The following is a 20,793-nucleotide window of genomic DNA, read 5'->3' on the forward strand; positions in this document are numbered from 1 at the left end:
AGTTAGTGCCCTTATGACATCCAGTGGCAACTAGTAAGTTTAAGAAAACTATCATGAATTACATATATACTTAATATTTTAATTGAGTATGATTATTATTCTTTTAGTAGCCATGATGTTCCATTTTGCTTAATGGGCTCTCTTTCAAGTTGGCTTCCTTTTGACATTATCTATTTAGTCTTTAATAGTTTCTTGCTTTTTTGCACTTTGAGATGTCCCAAGTTCATCTTGTACATTTCACATTCCATATAGATTCTCAAAGGGTGATTTATGGGGTCAAAAGGAATTGCTATCTTTAAGATTGTTTGAAATAGTAGAAGGTGGCTTTATAGGTGATTAGAACATGATTAGAATCCTAGGTCTATTGCTTACTAGCTCTGGGGACCTAGAAAAGGTTTTATCTCACAATACAAGGATAATACGAAGTAACAAGGAAGAGGAAGTTATGATAACATACAGAATTATTTTATCATAGTGTTAAGTGGAAAAAGCAGGCTTCACAATTTTATAAAAAAACACATGAAGAAAATATTGTGATCAAATATACTAGCATGTCAATAGTGGTGTCTCTTGATGGTGGAACTACAGGTCATGTATTCTCTTGTTTCTGTTTCAAACTCTACTGTTTCAATTAACCTAGAATGGAAAGAAATAAGATAACTTCATTAAAAGAAAAATAAGCCTATACAATAAATCCTATAGTGCTGATGCAAATTCATTTGGGATATGATTTGTTGCATACACTTTTTGTATCTCTCATGGTCAATTTAATCCCCTTGTCCTTTAATAGGATTTAATGCAAATTCTTTAACAAAGAAAAATACTGATGTACCTACCCTCTGCCATCTGCTTCATTTCTCTACACCCTGTTCTATTGATTTCAATAGACCAGGTCAAAGCTGACTGTGTCCTGCTTTCCAGGATAACCTCTGAGGGCCTCATGCTCTCTGCCTCTTTCTCCCAGGGGATAGCCTGTAGGTTCTGGGGTGACAGCTGATGGCAGAGCAGTAAAAACAGGAAGTAAAATAAAATCTCCATTTGACACACTTATGAATCAGCTTTCCTATGGGACATAGTCGTTGGTGTTGGTGTACAATGAAAATGGTCTTATTGATCAGAAAACTAAACCAACTGTTCTTTATTCACCTGAGGATTCAGATTGATTCAGAGTGACTTGTCAAGGATGAATTCATCTGTAATCTTTTAAAACTATGGCAAATGATGAAAACTTGTGGGGAAAATATCTTCAGGGGTTTCTGATCTAGGATTCAATCTGCTTTTCAGGAATGATGTTTTGCTCTTGGAGTCAAGGATCCTAATTTTTTCCTTTCAAATGATTGATAAAATTCTACAGATTTGAGGTTTAAGGAAGGGTGATAATATTAACATTTTTCTTTATTAGTTTTTCTATTTATATATCTTATTTTCAAGGAGAATTCCAAGGAGATTTTTTGAGTCAGTGTAGGCTGAGTCTGACATTGGGGAAACCTGTCTACCATGGTCAGCTCAGTAGATTCTGAACAGTGACTTGCCTTGGACAGGTCTTCAGATGGCTGTGTGAGAAGAAACATGTAAAACGAAGTGTCCTGGAAATTGACAATAAGTAGAGAAGGTTGTTTTTTCTCTATTCTTTTTCTTTGTGTTCCCCTCATCAATGAGCTGATTTAGATGCTGATCTGTAGATGAGCCAAACCCAAATATTTGGTATCTGAACTCTTGTCACTAAAAGCATTGCTTCCTTGGGACGTTGCTGGCACCCCAGTGGTTAAACTCCTGAGCTCCCACTGCACCGGGCGCAGTTCCATCCCAGGTGGGGGAACTGTTAATAAGATCTTGGGTGTTGATCCCACACCCAACATGGTAGGGCCAAACAAAAACGTTAGAAGTGTTACCTGTTTACGGGGACCTCCTAGCCTGGCTGGCTAGACCTGGAAATAAGAGATTAATGTTGGCTACACCCGGTGTGATGTGTGATAGTACCCGGGACAGTGTATTAGCCAAAGAAACAGAACCAACACGCCTCTCCCCCACCCCTCATTATTTTAAGGAATTAAAATAAGGCATGCAACTGTGGCAGGCTGGCGAGTCTGGCATCTTCAGGGCAGGCGAGCAGGCTTCAGACCCAGAGGAGTTGGTGGTGCAGTCTCAAGGCTGAAAGCAGTCCTGAGACAGAACTACCTCTTCCTTTTTAGGAGGAATATCAATCTTTTTGTCCTAAACTTGAGACCTTCAACTGATTGAATGAGGCCCACCTTCTCACTTTTTTTTTAAGTATTTATTTGGCTGTGTCATATCTTAGCTGTGGCACTCAGGTTTCTCTCTAGTTGTGGCACAAATAGCCCCATAGCACGTGGGATCTTAGTTCATTGACCAAGGCTAGAACCTATGTCCCCTGCATTGGAAGGCAGATTCTTAACCACTGGACCACTGGGGAAGTCCCCACCTGGCTCATCTTATGTCACAAATTCAAGATGCAAAGTGATACACAACACAAATGAGTATCCCCCTCACTCCTGACCTCAAGCCACCCCAGGCCCTTCCCCAGACAGAGCAACTATTGCCAATTGTTGATTTCCTTGTAGAGATATTCTATTCACCGACAAGCAAATGAGTATGGATATTTTAAGACGATATGCCAATGATAACATCTTGCTTTTTTTCTAGCTTGCAAAATATCTTGGAAATTGTTCCACTTGAATTTAGTTAAAGCTGCCTTTATTTTTTATAGCTACATACTATTCCATTGAACAAATATACCATAATTTATTTAGTAGGTTCCTCAACTAGGTCGTTTTCAGTCCCACACTAGGACACACAATATGGCCATAAATATCCTTGTACATATACCCTCTACCCCCATTCTTTAGGATGGATTCCTAGAAGTATAGTTGCTAGGTCTAAGGGGACATGCATTTGAAATTCTGACATACTAGCAAGTTGTCCTCCAGAGAGGCCCTGCCAGTTAACACACCTACAGCTGGTTCTTTTCAGATCCAACTTGCAGATGCCCAGACATAAATCACAGGCATTATTTTCCAGGGTGATGATGGATTTTGATCCATTCTCTCCTTTCCCTCATGCCCCTGGTCCATTCAGTAACATCTGGGAATCCACTGCCTAGGGTGTAGTCTGAGGAAAGGGAACACAGTGAAGGGAACTGGTCCGTGGAGATAGCAACACCGGAGCTGCACATGATGACTATTTGGCTTTGATCAGTTACTGCAATGTAGGTCTCCACCTGGTGACTTGCCGAGGCCACCCATCTCACAGGGTCAGTAGTAGAAGTTGGACTCTTAATTAAGTTCTTGTTCAACTCTTAAACTTATGGTTACCAAGCGGAGAAGGGGGAAGGAATGAATTGGGAGATTGGGATTGATGTATACACTACTATGTATAAAATAGGTTAACTAATGAGAACCTAGTGTGTAGCACAGGAAACTTTACTCAATGCTCTGTGATGACCTAAATGGAAGGAAATCTAAAAAGAGTGGATATATGTTATATAGGGGCTTCCCTGGTGGCTCTGCAGTAAAGAACCTGCCTCTAATGCAACAGACATGGGCAGGAGACTTGGGTTCAGTCCCTGCGTCGGGAATATGCCCTGGAGAAGGAAATGGCAACCGCCTCCCTGGGAAATCCCATGGACAGAGGAGCCTGGTGGGCTACCATCCATGGGGGTGCAAAAGATTTGGACCCAACTGGGTGACCAAAAAACAGCAACACAACTGCTTCACTTTGCTGCGCAGCAGAAACTAACATGACAATGTAAAGCAACTATACTCCAATAAAAATTCATTTGAAAATACACGGACTTTGACAAAAATAAAAGAAATGAGGAAAAAATAACAATTCAAAGAAGTCCTGCCTATTTAAACTATAATCAAATTCCTTTAAAGACTGTTTAGTCTTTGTTTATATCAGCTCAAGTTGTAGAGAGAATGAAAATACATTATTATGTTATAAGGAGAGATTCTCACACTGGAGACCACCAACATATGCTAGAAGACTTGTAAGTTTTCTCTGAGAATGTAAATATTTTATGTGTTTATTTCAAACACAATCTTTAAAGAAGAATATAAACATATAGTCTTAAATCCCCCATATAGTTCTTGTTCAACTCATGATTTCTGGGCATCACAAATACATGACCATGTCTAAATGAGCTAATTCATCTGCATCATTTATGATGAGCTAATTCATATTCATCCTGTAAGAGGTGGTTCAAGTGTGTCGTTTGTGATGGTCCATTTGTGTCATTTATGAACTGGTCCACGGCGTTGTTTAGGATGGTACCTGGGACTTAGTAAGCATTCAACGAACACTAGCTGTTATCATCCTTCTGGTTCCTTAGGAAGTGGGTGTGGAATGGGTATGGTGGGGGGCACAGGAGGAGACTGGAGGAGGCTGGATGCTGATGGGGACAGGGCTGGAGCCCCAGAGAGGGCTAGGATGCCCTCCTGGTCCTCCCAGCCATGTAATTCAAGCAACTCCAGCTTTGTAGCCACATTTGAGTCGTGGGGGCCGAGGACCATTTTTCTTAATTGAGCGAGAGCTAATGAGAGCTGTATTTCTTTGAATCTGCCCATTGGATGAGAACAAACATTAATTACCGTGGGGCTGGAAAGGCAGATACAATTTACCGAAGAGAGGACATCTTCTCCCATCAGTTATAAAGCGATGTGCAGGGGACCGGAGCGCTTTCCAACAGCGGAAGTCCATCACCGGCTGTGGTGTTAAATACAGAGCAAAGGCCCCATCAATGGTACCCACGAGTGAAGCAATTTAACGTGGGCAGCCCCAGCAGCCATGCTCCAGCAGCCGCCTCCGTGGGAGCTTTCAAGCCTCAGCAACCTGCAGGATGACTGAGGAATAATAATGCTCTGGCTTCCTTTATGGACACAAGGAAGCCTTCAGAGGAGGAGCTGGTGTCTCCTAACAGAAGCAAGAGCCAGCAAGGGGCTGGCTCTCCTCCCCGCCAGCTCCCTCTGCCCCAGAGGACCCCATGGTCTGCTGGCGGCCACAATTAGACACCTTTGATGCACCTGACAGGCAACCCCGGGCTCCCAGGAAAACAGTGATCAGGCTGCTGTTTCTCCTTTTTAATCACAAACGCAACCTACCATTTCATGTGTCACAGCTCCCATCCCACCAAAAGCCAGTCTCCCTGCACCAGTTTGAGAGCCCACAGGGTGTTGCTAAGTCTTGGGGACTCAGCAAGGTTGGTGGTTATCCTGAGCACATCTCTGAGATGATGCAGTTGGCTCGGTTTATGGTAATGGCTGTGTTCCTCCATGCTTTGCTAGTAATTTGAGGCGTCGATGACACTGCCTTACCCCGGGAAGCACAGGACAGGGTACAAGGAAGACGTGGAGGAGGGGTAAAGGAAGTGCTACTGGGTTTCTCATTCTCCTCTTTGTGACCATTTTCCTTCAAGACTCGAGTCCCCTGGACCCCAGCACCCATCTCTCCAGAGCAGATCCAGGGCCTGCTGGACCCTGGGTGTGTCTGATATGTCCAGGTGGGCAGCACCTTCTGGCTCACCCCATCAGCTCCACTGTCCTGGTCAAGGGGCCACTGCAGTCACTGTTCCCAGGCCTTCCCCAGGTCCTGCTCCGCTTCATGTCTCTGGGTTCCTGGGAGGACCAGGGCATGTTGTCTCATGTCAAAGCATTGCTGCCTGTGGAGTTGAGGCCATGTGTCTCAGTGGTTAAGGGTTTGACTCTCTCTATTAGAATCTGGGCTCTCCCTCTTACTGTGTGTCTTTGAGGCAACTGCTTACCCTCTCTGTGACTTAGTTTCCATATCTGTTTCCATCCAAGTCTGGATGATAACAATACTTCCCTGAAGGATTGCTGTCAAAATTAAATGACATCATGTAAGTAGAGAAAATGGAATGGTGCCTTCTATATAAGCAGTCCCCTGGTCCCTGATCATAGCTACTTCATGTTTTGACCTAAGACCTCTTTCTTAGGGCTCAGATCTAGTCTGGCTGGACTGGGGGGTGGGGTGGGCAGGGAAGGAGGGCTCTGCCTTGTGGTCCGCATCTCACCCTGACCTCTCACCTTTGCAGTAGCAACTTTCCCCCTTCGTTCTGGTACAAAAGAAGTTCAAAAGCTCCCAGGTGCGTCAGCCTTGGGGCCTGCCTGTGAGAACCAGGCTGGCTTTGCTAGGCCCTGTGGACAACCTTGGATCATTTGGGGTGTCCTCTGTAGGCCCGTGCACACCCTGTGGCACCTTCTCGCCCATCTTACCAGCCAAAGCCCATGGGTCACATCGGAGTTTCACTTCTAAGTGTATTGCCATAATCACCAAGATGACTGCTGAGCTTGGGGAGAAGAAGAGCCTTTACAAATATCCTCACCCCCTAGTTAATTTCTGTTGGACACTGGCAGGCTGAGCTGATAGGTATCGGCTCCAGAGGCAAGTCCCTTCCTGCAGGTCTAAACACACACCCCGACGTAAGAATTTCTTCTTGGGATTAGGTGGTGTTAGGAGCTCCTGATCAGGAGGAGGATTCTCCTCTGTTAGAAGAGAACTGGGGGAAGTTTCAGTCTTTCTGGGCTCCTGGCTGGGCCCAAGATCCTGGATTTTGACTCTAGGAATTTTCTAGTCCTGCTGAGGTTAGCAAGGATGGTGAACATGAATTATTTGCCACTTTTTGTGTGTGTATGCAGATGTCAATTATGATTTACATTTTTATTAAACAATCTTTTTTTAAAAAAAAATTAGTTTACTCCTTTTAAAATTTTATTTTGAGGCTTTCATTAATTTATTTGTTTATTTCTTGGCCACACCAACTGGCATGCAAAATCTTAGTTCCTCGACCAGGGATCGAAACCGCACCTCTTGCATTGCCAGAGCAGAGTCTTAACCACTGGACTGCCAGGGAAGCCCTACTATTAAGCAATCTTGACTATTATTCCCTTTCTTTATATCTTCCAATGATTATTTTAACCCCTCTTTCATCTTTGCCTTTTGACTTATAATTACTTTCCCCATCCTTTTAAAAAATAGTTTTATTGAGGTACAGTTGATAAACAAAGAACTGCATGCATTTAATGTGGACAATCTGATGAGTTTGAACATCTTGGAACACCTGTGATTCCAACACCATGATCTAGACAAGAGACTCAGCCAATACCTCCCAGAGTTTCCCTGTGTCTTTCCAACCCCACCAGCCAGTTGGTTTTATATGGTAAGAAAAAAATCTTTATTATGTGGTTCCTTCTCTTTTCACATTAAAATATTGTATTTACTGGCAACCATTTGATTTGGACTTTTCCTCTGTCCATGGAATTTTTCAAGCAAGCATACTGGAGTAGGTTGCCATTTCCTCCTCCACAGGATCTTCCCAAACCAGGGATAGAACCCATGTCTCTTGCATCTCCTGCATTGGCAGGCAGTTTCTTTACCACTAGCAACACCTGGGAAGCCCTTGGACTTTTAGTATTGTTAAAAAAAGACTGAGGCTCTCTCCTATTTCTCTATCTGTTTCTGCTTTATTGACTATGCCAAAGCCTTTGACTGTGTGGATCACAATAAACTGTGGAAAATTCTGAAAGAGATGGGAACACCAGACCATCTGACCTGTCTCTTGAGAAACCTGTATGCAGGTCAGGAAGCAACAGTTAGAACTGGACATGGAACAACAGACTGGTTCCAAATAGGAAAAGGAGTACGTCAAGGCTGTATATTGTCACCTTGCTTATTTAACTTATATGCAGAGTACATCATGAGAAACGTTGAGCTGGAAGAAGCACAAGCTGGAATCAAGATTGCTGGGAGAAATATCAGTAACCTCAGATATTCAGATGACACCACCCTTATGGCAGAAAGTGAAGAACTAAAAAGCCTCTTGATGAAAGTGAAAGAAGAGAGTGAAAAAATTGGCTTAAAGCTCAACATTCGGAAAACTAAGATCATGGCATCTGGTCCCATCACTTCATGGGAAATAGATGGGGAAACAGTGGAAACAGTGTCAGACTTCATTTTTTGGGGCTCCAAAATCACTGCTGATGGTGATTTCAGCCATTAAATTAAAAGACGCTTACTGCTTGGAAGGAAAGTTATGACCAACCTAGACAGCATATTAAAAAGCAGAGACATTACTTTGCCAACAAAGGTCTGTCTAGTCAAGACTATGGTTTTTCCGGTGGTCATGTATGGACGTGAGAGTTGGACTGTGAAGAAAGCTGAGCACCGAAGAATTGATGCTTTTGAATTATGGTGTTGGAGAAGACTCTTGAAAGTCCCTTGGACCGCAAGGAGATCCACCCAGTCCATCCTAAAGGAGATCAGTCCTGGGTGTTCATTGGAAGGACTGATGTTGAAGCTGAAACTCCAATACTTTGGCCACCTCATGCGAAGAGTTGACTCATTGGAAAAGACTCTGATGCTGAGAAGGATTGAGGGCAGGAGGAGAAGGGAACGACAGAGGATGAGATGGCTAGATGGCATCACCAACTTGATGGACATGAGTTTGGGTAAACTCCAGTTGTTGGTGATGGACAGGGAGGCCTGGCGTGCTGCGATTCATGGGGTCGCAAAGAGTCGGACATGACTGAGTGACTCAACTGAACTGAACTGAGCCAAAAGCCTAGTTGGCTGTTTGTGATTGGTTGTCCTTAGATTTTGATTTCAAAACTTGAAGCCTTTACAGGTTTGGAATGCCGTTGGCTTATGCAGGCTGCCATGGTCTTGGTGCCACTTCCATCTAATGGCCTACTTGTCTGACTGATTTAAAGATATAAACTGAATCCAATAAAAATGGACAATGATTAACCATCTATATTTATTTTAAAAATGAAAAGCCTTTTATTTAAAAAATAGAGTTCCACTGCAGACTAAACTGAGCACAATCTCTGCTTTAAAGAGGTGAGTCCAACAGTTTAGAAACCAATAATTTGGGGATAAACTCCCCCCCAACAACAGACTCTCTACCTCTCTTTTGGGTTTTTTGTTTCTTTTTTTAAAACCTCTCTCTTTCTCTCTCTCTCAGGAACACACACAGTAATTGATAGACTGATGTTAATGGGTGATTGTTTTTTCCAGCTCAACTGGGGTTCTAGGGTAGAGATAGAAATATGGTCTGTGGGGATCCCAATATTTGGACTGGCTGCTCTCACTAGCAAATGCCCCTGGGAGATCCACTTGGTCACTCTGGGCCCGAGTTTCCACATCTTTAAAAAAATGCAAATGTGACTTCTTATTCTATAAGATCATTTCCTGTCCTTTCACCAGAAGACCTCCAACTTGCAGTGGCCATTTTTCCACAAGCCACAAAGGCAAGGGCTTATTTGCATACAAATAGAATGCTAAACAGGAGATGCAGATAAAGGCCCTCACAGTCTGGATGGGCTGTGAGGACACCATCCTTCGGGAGGTGCCCAGATAGGACCAGCTCAGGCTGGAGACATGAACCCAAGCTGGAGCGGCAGGGCACTATCAGGTATCGCAGGCTCCAGGTGCATTAAGGGGTCTGGGAGTCTTGAGAGCTTAGCCTGGGGGAGGCCTTATTGCTCCAGCCCTGGAATTTGGAGCCATTATCTACCAGAGCTGCTGCTGCTGCTGCTGCTGCTAAGTCGCTTCAGTCGTGTCCGACTCTGTGAGCAGAGGGAGTAAAAATAATGTCTGGGCCTGATGGACAGAGGCAAGCAGTCCTCCACACGATGACCTTGATTGCTCACAGAAAGGCATCTTGAAAGAAAGAAGCCAGGAGGCCAAGACAGAAGATTCAGGGCCTCTGGGAGATCCCACGGAGCACCTCGGGAAAGTTCCTTCGACTCCCTGCAACTGAGTTTTAGTCTTCATCTTGTAAACAGTTATTATTTGACTTCTTTTCTCACTGTGCTGAAGCAAGAATAAAATAGAATCATGTGGCAATGATGCTTTAGAAAATTAGAAGTAAGATCCATATAAACTATCAATTTTCAGGCAACCAGTATCAGTGTGTATTATATGCACTATCCTGTGAATGGTAGTAACTGCCAACATTTGTAAAGAGCTTACTATGTGGCAGCATTGTTGTGGGTGTTTTAAATAAATCAATGTGCTTAATTCTTAAAACCTATGAGATAGGTGCCACCACTGTACCCATTTAAGAGATTAGAAAATGGAAGTAAAGGAATTTACCTAAGGTTACAGCTAGTCTGTGTTTCAGCTGAGGCTCCAACTCCCTCTAGAACCTGCCCTTTTAACCACAAGGTCATACTCCCCTCAGTAAAAATCATGGTGATAAGACAATTTAGAAACATCCTTTTATGTGATGTACCTTGTATTTATTTGAGATAATATTATAATCTTGATATATATATATTTATTTTATTTTTATTTTTTTAATAAATTTATTTATTTTAGTTGGGGGCTAATTACTTTACAATATTGTAGTGGTTTTTGCCATACATTGACATGAATCAGCCATGGGTTTACATGTGTTCCCCATCCTGAACCCCCCTCCCACCTCCCTCCCCAACCCATCCCTCTGGGTCATCCCATTGCCCCTGAGCATTTGTCTCATGCATCGAACCTGGAATGGTGTTCTGTTTCACATATGATAATATACATGTTTCAATGCTATTCTCTCAGATCATCCCACCCTCACCTTCTCCCTCAGAGTCCATAAGACTGTTCTATGCATCTGTGTCTCTTATTCTGTCTCGTATATAGGGTTATTGTTACCATCTTTCAAATTCCGTATATATGCATTAGTATACTGTATTGGTGTTTTTCTTTCTGGCTTACTTCACTCTGTATAATGGGTTCCAGTTTCATCCATCTCAATAGAACTGATTCAAATGTATTCTTTTTAATGGCCGAGTAATATTCCATTGTGTATATGTACCACAGCTTCCTTATCCATTCGTCTGCTGTTGGACACCTAGGTTGCTTCCATGTCCTGGCTATTGTAAACAGTGCTGCAATGAACATTGGGGTACACATGTCTCTTTCAGTTCTGGTTTCCTCGGTGTGTATGCCCAGTAGTGGAATTGCTGGGTCGTATGGCAGTTCTATTCCCAGTTTTTTAAGGAATCTCCACACTGTTCTCCATAGTGGCTGTACTAGTTTGCATTCCCACCAACAGTGTAAGAGGGTTCCCTTTTCTCCACACCCTCTCCAGCATTTATTGCTTGTAGACTTTTGGATAGCAGCTATTCTGACTGGTGTGAAATGGTACCTCGTTGTGGTTTTGATTTGCATTTCTCTAATAACGAGTGATGTTGAGCATCTTTTCATGTGTTTGTTAGCCATCTGTATGTCTTCTTTGGAGAAATGTCTGTTTAGTTCTTTGGCCCATTTTTTGATTGGGTCGTTTATTTTTCTGGAGTTCAGCTGCAGAAGTTGCTTGTATATTTTTGAGATTAATTGTTTGTTGCTTCGTTTGCTATTATTTTCTCCCATTCTGAAGGCTGTCTTTTCACCTTGCTTATAGTTTCCTTTGTTGTGCAAAAGCTTTTGATTTTAATTAGGTCCCATTTGTTTATTTTTGCTTTTATTTCCAATATTCTAGGAGGTGAGTCGTGGAGGATCCTGCTGTGATTTATGTCAGAGAGTGTTTTGCCTATGTTTTCCTCTAGGAGTTTTATAGTTTCTGGTCTTACGTTTAGATCTTTAATCCATTTTGAGTTTATTTTTGTGTATGGTGTTAGAAAGTGTTCTGGTTTCATTCTTTTACAAGTGGTTGACCAGTAATCTTGATATATATTTTAGTTAATATTATGTAAGTATATTCCCATGTCTTTAAAAACTATTCCTAAACATAATTGCAGGGCACATATTATTATATTGAAAGGTATTACTGTAATCTACTTAACCCATGGTTCAACATTTAGTTTTTATCCATTACAAGTATTCTTAAAATAAACACCTTTTCTATAATTTGTATCACTCCTCAAAAGTGAAATTTTTGTGTTTAGAAAATGTTTATGTAATTTTATTTAACAATTATTTTATGCAAATTTTCAAGTGAAAAAAGTGAAAGTGAAAGTTACTCAGCCATGTCCAACTCCTTGTGACCCTATGGACCATACAGTCCATGGAATTCTCCAGGCCAGAATGCTGCAGTGGGTAACCGAGTCCCTTTTCCAGGGGATCCTACCCAGGGATCGAACCCAGGTCTCCCACACTGCAGGCAGATTCTTTACCACCTGAGCCACCAGGAAAGCCCAGGGAAGCAAATTTTCAAGTATATCAAAAAGTAAGAAGAATTATCTAACAGATCCTGGCTTCCCATCAACAGCTTCAACAGTCATCCACACCCAGAAAATCTTGTTTCATCTATTCCCGCCCCATTCCAAGCTATTGTGAAGCAAGTCCCAGATGTTATTTCATATGAAGATATTTCAGGATGCATTTCTAGAGGACAAGGCTTCCTTAAAAAGTACCTGCAGTATCATTGTCACGTCTAAAATTTTTAATAATAATTCTTTAGTATTGTCAGATATCCTGTCAATTCACATTTTCCTGGTTATTTTATATATTTCAATCAGTATCCAAATTAGATCCACATATTGATTCGGTTCAGTTCAGTAGCTCAGTCGTGTCTGACTCTTTGCAACCCCACGGACTGCAGCACGCCAGGCTTCCCTGTCTATCACTAACTCCTGCAGCCTGCTCAAACTCATGTTCATTGAGTCGGTGATGCCATCCAACCATCTCATCCTCTGTCGTCCCCTTCTCCTCCTGCCTTCAGTCTTTCCCATCAGGGTCTTTTCCAATGAGTCAGTTCTTTGCATCAAGTGGCCAAAGTATTGGAACTTTACCCTTAGCATCTGTCCTTCAGGACTAATTTCCTTTAGGATTGACTGGTTTGATCTCCTTGCAGTCCAAGGGACTCTCAAGAGTCTTCGACAACACCACAGTTTAAAAGCATCAGTTCTTTGGTGTTCAGCTTTCTTTGTGGTCCAACTCTCACATCCATACATGACTACTGGAAAAACCATAGCTTTGACTATATGGACCTTTGTCAGCAAAGTAATGTCTCCACTTTTTAATATGCTGTCTAGGTTGGTCATAGCATTTCTTTGATTAGGTAATACTTTTTAAATTTTATTACTTAAATACAGTTGATTTACAATGTTGTATTAGTTTCAGGTAGATAGCAAAGTGAATCTGTTTTACATATATACCTAGAGGGACTATCCAAGATTCAGGCAGGAAATTCTTCCATCCTTCTTCTCATCTAGTCCTGATCCCCTGGAACAACTGGTGTTGGCTGTTTCCCCAACAGCAAACCTATCCCTGTCTCTGCCCCATGGCTTCTTAATTCCTGCCAGATCCATCTTCCCACTATGATATACATAAGCCATATATGTTCCTAAATCGTCTTGATGATTCTCTTGAAGCCAGTCCTGGTTGCAGGGAACTAAAAGGAAAAGATGCTGTATGTATATGTGAGGGATCTTAAGAAAAGTTGATTTCCTAATAAAAAGAGAGAATCCTTTTGGATGGCAAGGAGATCCAACCAGTCAGTCCTAAACGAGATGAACCCTGAATATTCATTGGAAGAACTAGTGCTGAAGGTGAAACTCCTATACTTTGGCCACCTGATGCGAAGAGCTGACTCGTAGGATAAGACCCAGATGCTGGGAAAGATTGAAGGGACAAGAAGGAAGCAGCAGAGAATGAGATGGTTAGATAGCATCACTGACTCACTGGACATGAATTTGAGCAAACTCTGGGAGAAAGTGAATGACAAGGGAGCCTGGTATGCAAGGGGTGGCAAGGAGTCAGACAGGACTTAGCGATTGGATAAGAGAAAGTACCAATATTTTTCACTGGATGTGGTTATAACTGTGGGCGATGCCTGGCTCTGCAGCAGTCCTCTTGCAGTCCCGAAGAGGGACATTCCAGCACTGGGAAGTGCAGATTAGAAGGATAGAAAGAGCCTGAGCTGCTATCCCTGACCTGTCACACCAGTCTGGGAATCACCCTTCCTCTGGGCTTCTTGCTTTATGAGATAGATGTCATTACTGTTCAAACCACTTTCGAGTGACTAGTTAGGAACCTGCATCTGAAAATATCCTGATATATTTTCTTTGTCCCAATTTCCACTGCACACTCGGGCTCCTTCCTGCTATGCCCAAGGCAGCTCCCTCATCACAAACACAGACATAGTTCATAGTCCAGGAACAGTCCTTTGCCACCGGGCTTAGGACTGCACAGACATGCATACGCGCACGCACGCGCGCACACACACACACACAGTGCCTCCATTCTCTTCATTTCGGTTCAATGTGTGTGTGTGTGTGTGTGATGTATTTAAGTGCCCAGGGAGTATTGATGAAGCCCAGAATCCACAGATGTGAAGTGACAGTGGCAATGAGTGGCTCTGAGGCAGGCGGGTCTGGATAATGAGTGAGATGTCTCACAGATGTGTGGGAGGCATGTCCTCTTTAATCAGGGCTCATTCCTGCCTTTCCTGAGGCTCTTGCCAAGGAGACATTTGTATTCTGTTGACTCAGCACTAGCCGGAAAATCCAAGACAGGCTGGATTTGCTTTGAAAGGGCTAAAGATGCCTGAGGAGTAGGCTTCTAATAAGGGATGGAAGGCATTTCTATCGGGGTCAGGAAAGGGAAACTGCCCCTCTGGGTTCACATGACTAACTGGAAGGATTCTTGATGCCCTGCAAAGGCCAGGAGCCTTGGGAGGAAATAGCTGTGCAGTCTTGAAGTAAGAGCTAAAGCATGTGACCACTATGCATAGTCAGATTTGTACTCCAAATGTTGAGCAATCAGATGTCTAAGTTCCAGGGGAAGTAATAAGTAAGAGGTTATGGTCAACTTGGCTTATGGAAAAGCTGGGCTTGGGTGCAGAAGACTAGACAGTCTGGGAAAGGCAGGGCAGGGCGCAGACATGAGGTAGTGAAATGGGACGAGAAGAACTCAGTCAACTCCAAGGGGAGGAAAACCACCGTGGAAGCTTCTAGAACATTACGGGTCACCAAAAGCCATGGCCACCAAAAGCAGGCATTTAGGTCCATGCTCCTCACTGGGAAATAGACCTTGAATGCAGTCCAAGCCTGATGATGCATCAGAATTATTAGATGGGGAGCTTCTGTTAAAAATGCATGTCCCACCTATTGCAGGAGGTCACCGAGAGGATGAGACCACTGGTCAACTCTCCAGCTGGACTTGGGTCATCGGAGGCTCCTCATCACCCCTTCCTGTCCTTGGAACGTACATTCTTCCCATCGTTCCCACAGTGGGAGCTGTCTTCCAGAACACAGCTGTGAGAGGGCAGTGAGTGGCTGGAGCATCTGGGCGGCGCACATGGCTGAACCCAGGTAAGGCCTCCTATAAAGTTTGATGTGAGCGTGTGTGGAGATCTACTGGTCTTGCAGCCACCCATGGCAAGCTGCGTTTGTGAGTTCCCTTTCTTATGAGACCCTCCACCTGCCATTCTGGACCGGCTCCCTCTTTTCTGTCTCTCCTTGTCCTCTATGTGGGGATCAGTCAGATCACGAACCAACACCATCCTCCTTCTGCCTCTGGGATTCTGATTCAGTAATTTCGCAGGTTCTAATTTCATTGGTTCCTGGAATTTCTCCTTTGAGGAAGATTTACAGGTGATTCTGATGACCTGTCTCATTTACAAGTGACCTGATTTAGGCAGGTTGGGAACTCAAGGAATATGCCATCGCAGTGTGGACTTGAGGGTTTGGAGCAGGTTGGGGATACACTGAAGGGAAGCGGGCAGTCAGCACTGAGGATCGGGGTCAAAGGTATGAATTCCTTCTCCCAAGAAATTAGGCAATCACCCTGCCCTGGGATGGACCTCAACAATCTCGGGGAAAGCATTATACATTCTTGTCCTGTGAGCTGTGTCCTGGTGTTCCGATTTTACACCAGATGAAACTGAGGTCAAAGAGGGGAAGAGATTTGCCTAAGATCACACATCCAGTAGATGGAGGAAACGGGAAGTGGACCCAAGATTTTCCTTTGATCACTATCTGTGGGAGGGAACTGGTCACCTGGACCCTAAAGAAACAGAAACTTGAGTGGAGAAAAGAAAGGAAAGAGGAAAACACTGGACTTGATTCTCCTCAGGAGTGGGAAGAGAGGAAGATATTCCAAAACAAGAGAAAAACCTCTTATTTTCTGAAGTTGGCTCTGTTTATTCATCATTTCTTCATCACAGTCTCCACGATATTTGTTCACCTCCCTTACTCATGACCTTCTCCTGAGTCCTCACTTCCTGACAATGGGAAACTCTCCTCCTCCTTCTCCCAAACCTGATTGGTTCCTTCTTCTCGTTCACTTTCCCGCCAGCCTCTTGCCACTTGGCAGGATGTTGTGTCATGTGGTATCTCTTCAGCTTTCTTTTTACAGAAGAGCCTTTCCTACCCCGTCCCTCGGGACACAGAGGAAGTAGAGTGGACTGTTGCCTTCTAAAAGGAGTTCTGAGTCATTTGTTGGGTACCAGCTTCTTCTAGTGTGTAAGTCAGGGGTCCCCAACCTGCAGGATCTATTGCTTGATGATCTGAGGTGGAGCTGATCTAATAATAATAGAAATAAAATGCACAATAAATGTAATGCACTTGAATCATCCCAAAACCATTCCCCTGCCCACGGTCTGCAGAAAAATTGTCTTCTGTGAAACCAGTCCCTGGTGCCAAAGAGGCTGGGGACTGCTGGTGTAAATAATACCTCTTCAGCAACCAAAGATAGAAATCATCCACTTGTCTGAAACAAACAAATCCATCGCTAAGTAGTTTTTATGATACTTTTTGCATCTCTTGAAATGCTGTACAAAGAACCATGGAAACACTTACAGCTCTAGAAGAGTCAAATACAGCATATTAATACACACTCACGAGAGCCATTGTGCCTTTTGAAGCATCTGCCTTTCATGAATAACCGGGGCTCTAGGACAACTGGGCTCAGGGACCTTTCAAAGGAAGGAGGGAAATGCCATTTGTTATGGATAGTTCACAGGGCACCTAAGAATCCTCTGTCATCCAGTTAGAGCAAAGGAAGACTAAATGCTGGTCTTTTTTCTAGAGTTTACCAGCAACAATAAGGTCTATGTTCTTCAGGTTCATGCAGTAGACATTTTGACCAGCAATGCATTAGGCCTTAAATTAAAATAGTAATTAAAATATTATGCAAAGAATTCCCTTATTTATAACATACTAAATTTATTGTGAAGCAGTTTACTTTCCTCTATGGTTGAGTGTAATGAGTTTCTTTCAGAAGAACTGCTCAGAGAAAGGGGACAGTGTTGTTTTTAAATAAGCAATGTAGCTGTCAGCAGATAGTATGAAGATTGATGACTAATGCATTTTTAATGCAGATAATTTATTACATAATAGAGGTTTTCCCCTTCTAAATTTCCAGTAGGAGCAAATCATTGAGTTTTTCTATTTTAAGTTAAAGGCTTTCTACAGCTGGTTTTTCACAAAGCCTTACAATGAATGATCCAGTTCAGTTATGCAACAGGCACACTTAGGATGAAGCCCACTACTGTAGCTTCCCCCTCATCCATTTACCTTTTATCTCAGCTTGAATTCCCATGCCCACCCTGAGAGCACAAACCAAATACAAGCCATACCCTAACCAACACCCCTAGTAGAGGTCTGTTAGTATATAGTAAGTGCTCCATACATGTTTGTTGGGTGAAGGAATGTGTATGCTGTTGTTTTTATTGGAAACACTAATTCATAGATTCTTTCTGCTGAAGACACATGTCCTAGCTCATTTCTCAGTGATGACTTGCCATAATTCCCACTGCTTCCTGTCCCTCCGTATTGTCTCCAGAGGTCAGGAAGCGGGCAGAGGCTGAGCCAACTGTGGACTCAGGTCTCTGTGTTCACAGACATGGTTAACTCCTTTGCCTAAGAATAGTGAACCCCATCATGTCCCTATTTTCTTTGCTGAATGAAGTTGAAACTGTTCTATGCTACCAGTGCCAAGTGGTCAGGCTTCACTGAGACAGCTGATGAAAATTTCCTAATCAAGGTGGCCACAAACTTGAGATGAATAAGTTGACATTCCACAGCAATTCTCCATAACAGTGTTAAAGAAACCGCCTACCAGAACCCTCTTACACTGTTGGTGGGAATGCAAACTAGTACAGCCACTATGGAGAACAGTGTGGAGATTCCATAAAAAACTGGAAATAGAACTGCCATACTACCCAGCAATCCCACTGCTGGGCATACACACCGAGGAAACCAGAATTGAAAGAGACACATGTACCCCAGTGTTCATTGCAGCACTGTTTACAATAGCTAGGACAAGGAAGCAACAAAGATGTCCATTGCAGACAAATAGAGAAGAAAGCTGTGGTACATATACACAATAGAATATTACTCAGCTATTAAAAAGAACACATTTGAATCAATTCTAATGAGGTGGATGAAACTGGAGCCTATTATACAGAGTGAAGTAAGTCAGAAAGAAAAACACCAATACAGTATGCTACTGCTGCTGCTGCTAAATCGCTTCCGTTGTGTCCGACTCTGTGTGACCCCATAGACAGCAGCCCACCAGGCTCCACCATCCCTGGGATTCTCCAGGCAAGAACACTGGAGTGGGTTGCCATTTCCTTCTCCAATGCATGAAAGTGAAAAGTGAAAGTGAAGTCTCTCAGTCGTGTCAGACTCTCAGCAACCCCATGGACTGCAGCCTACCAGGCTCCTCTGTCCATGGGGTTTTCCAGGCAAGAGTACTGGAGTGGGCTGCCATTGCCTTCTCCGCCAATACAGTATATTAAGGCATATATATGGAATTTAGAAAGATGGTAACGATGACCCTATATGCGAGACAGCAAAAGAGATACAGATATAAAGAATAGACTTTTGGACTCTGTGGGAGAAGGAGAGGGTGGGATGATTTGAGAGAATAGCATTGAAACATGTATGTTACCATATGTGAAATAGATCACCAGTCCAAGTTCGATGCATGAATCAGGGCGCTTAAAGCTGGTGCACTGGGACAACCCAGAGGGATGGGATGGGGAGGGAGGTGGGAGGGGCATTCAGAATGGGGGACATGTACACCCATGACTGATTCATGTCAATGTATGGCAAAAAACCACTACAATATTGTAAAGTAATTAGCTTCCAATTAAAATAAATTAATTAATTTAAAAAAAAGAAAAAGAAACTGCCTACCAATGCAGCAGACTCAGGTTCAATCCCTGGGTGGGGAAGATCCCCTTGAGTAGGAAATGGCAACCCACTCCAGTATTCTTGCTTGGTGAATACCATGGACACGGGAGTCTGGTGGGCTGCAGTCCAGGGGGTTGCAAAAGAGTTGGACACAACCGAGTGACTAAACAACAAAACAATAAAGAAAAATAAGAAGTTTAAGTAGAAATAAATGTCTCTGGGTAAGATGGGGGCACCTAGACCAAGAGAGCTTATGGGAAAAAACCTTTTCCTTGAAGTCTCATTGTATGAGACTCATTTAAAAAGTGCATGCAGGTCCTCACTGTAAACTATATGTACCTGTTTGTTGAAATAAAATCAAACAGGGTAAACAAAGCAGAAATTTCCTATCCACCTCTGGTTGTTCCTGAATTGAGTATAATTTCCTGAAAGATAACCTGAGTTCCACCTGACATGAAGCCACATTTTCAACCACAGTTTGTGAAACCCTGGGTTAGTGTCTCTTACTGAGAGGTTAAGCCACTTGGGTCACATGCTGGTCAGTTTTCTGTGTTAAACTTGGTGAGTCAATAGTATCCAGATTTTTGTCAAACATTATTTTAGATGTTTATGTGAACTTATTTTTTAGAAAAGTTATGATTTTAGCCAGTAAATTTTCAGTAAAACCAACTAACCCCCCAGCCCCTCGCCATAAAGTGGATGAACGGGCCTCATCCACAAAAGCTGAAGTTGAAGTCCTTTTCTCTAGGGGAAGAGGTAATTCTGCTTTCATCCTCAAATTGCAACTCTTCCCTGGGTCTCCAGCCTGCCCATCCACCCTGCAGACTTGAACTTGCCAGTGTCCATATTTAGGAAAGCCAATTGCTAAATAAATAAAATGTCTCTTCCTCTATATATATACATATATCTTATTTTCTTCTTGCTTCTCTGGAGAACCTGATTCATACAGTTTGTGATAATAACATGGTGGATGGAAAGGGTAACTAATTTCTTGATCATCAATCAAGGAAACAGGCATCAAAATTTTTTTCAGAGAAGAACGGTGACTATGGGCATCACTTCATGGCAAACAGATGGGGAAAAACTGGAAATAGTGACAAACTTTATTTTCTTGGGCTCTAAGATCACTGTTGATGGTGACTGCAGTCATGAAATTAAAAGATGCTTGCTCCTTGGAAGAAAAACGATGACAATCCTAGACAGCATATTAAAAAGCAGAGACATCACTTTTCTGACAAAAGTCCACCCAGTCAAAGCTATGGTTTTTCCAGGAGTCATGTGGGGATGTGAGAGTCAGACCATAAAGAAGGCTGAGGACCAAAGAATTGATGCTTTTGAACTGTGGTGTTGGAGAAGACTCTTGAGAGTCCCTTGGGTAGCAAGGAAATCAAACCAGTCAACCCTAAAGGAAATCAACCCTGAATATTCACTGGAAGGACTGATGCTGAAGTTGAAGCTCCTATACTTTGGCCACCTGAATTGAAGAGCCAACTCATTAGAAAAGATGCTGATGCTGGGAAAGAATGAAGGCAGGAGGAGAAGGGGACAACAGAGGATGAGATGGTTGGATGGCATCACTGACTCAATGGACATGAGTTTGAGCAAACTCTGGGAGATAGTGAAGGACAGAGAAGCCTGGAATGGTGCAGTCCATGGAGTTGCAAAGAGTGGGACATGACTGAGA

The 20,793-nt window shown here is 43.0% G+C and overlaps 1 long non-coding RNA gene across 1 annotated transcript; it reads left to right on the top strand.

Moving 5' to 3' along the window:
* The first annotated feature begins 15,083 nt into the window (after positions 1–15,083).
* Positions 15,084–19,298, top strand: LOC145517033 (uncharacterized). The gene is made up of 2 exons (XR_014061942.1): positions 15,084–18,515; positions 19,166–19,298. It is a non-coding gene; the product is annotated as an uncharacterized LOC145517033 (long non-coding RNA).
* The last annotated feature ends 1,495 nt before the right edge of the window (positions 19,299–20,793 follow it).

Source organism: Giraffa tippelskirchi, chromosome 8 (assembly GCF_054371585.1).
Source record: "Giraffa tippelskirchi isolate mGirTip1 chromosome 8, T2T-mGirTip1v1.2.pri, whole genome shotgun sequence".
NCBI lineage: Eukaryota > Metazoa > Chordata > Mammalia > Artiodactyla > Giraffidae > Giraffa > Giraffa tippelskirchi.